The following is a 446-nucleotide window of genomic DNA, read 5'->3' on the forward strand; positions in this document are numbered from 1 at the left end:
GAGAAACCACAAAACTATAGACCTATAACCTGTCTCCCTACGATCTACAAAGCCTTTACTGCAATAATATCGCAGAGAGTGAGTAAACACCTGGAAAATAACAACCTGTTTCCAGAAGAACAGAAGGGATGCTGCAAGGGCTCATACGGCTGTAAAGATCAATTATTGATCAATAAAGCCATAACTGAAGACAGCCGCAGAAAGAAGAAAGGCCTCAGTATGGCCTGGGTGGACTACCAAAAGGCTTTCGACAGTGTTCCCCACACGTGGATTCTGGAAACACTAGCCATAAACAAGGTGGCACCAATTATCATAAAATACATAGAGCACTCAATGAACAAATGGCAGACAGTGCTACAGCTCCAAACAAAAGAGGGACTTGTGAAAACGAAAGCCATCCCCATTAGAAGAGGAATATTCCAGGGAGACACGCTCTCTCCACTCCT

The sequence above is a fragment of the Octopus bimaculoides genome, chromosome Z (genome assembly GCF_046866305.1).
Source record: "Octopus bimaculoides isolate indiv1 chromosome Z, ASM4686630v1, whole genome shotgun sequence".
In the NCBI taxonomy this organism is placed as follows: Eukaryota; Metazoa; Mollusca; class Cephalopoda; order Octopoda; family Octopodidae; genus Octopus; species Octopus bimaculoides.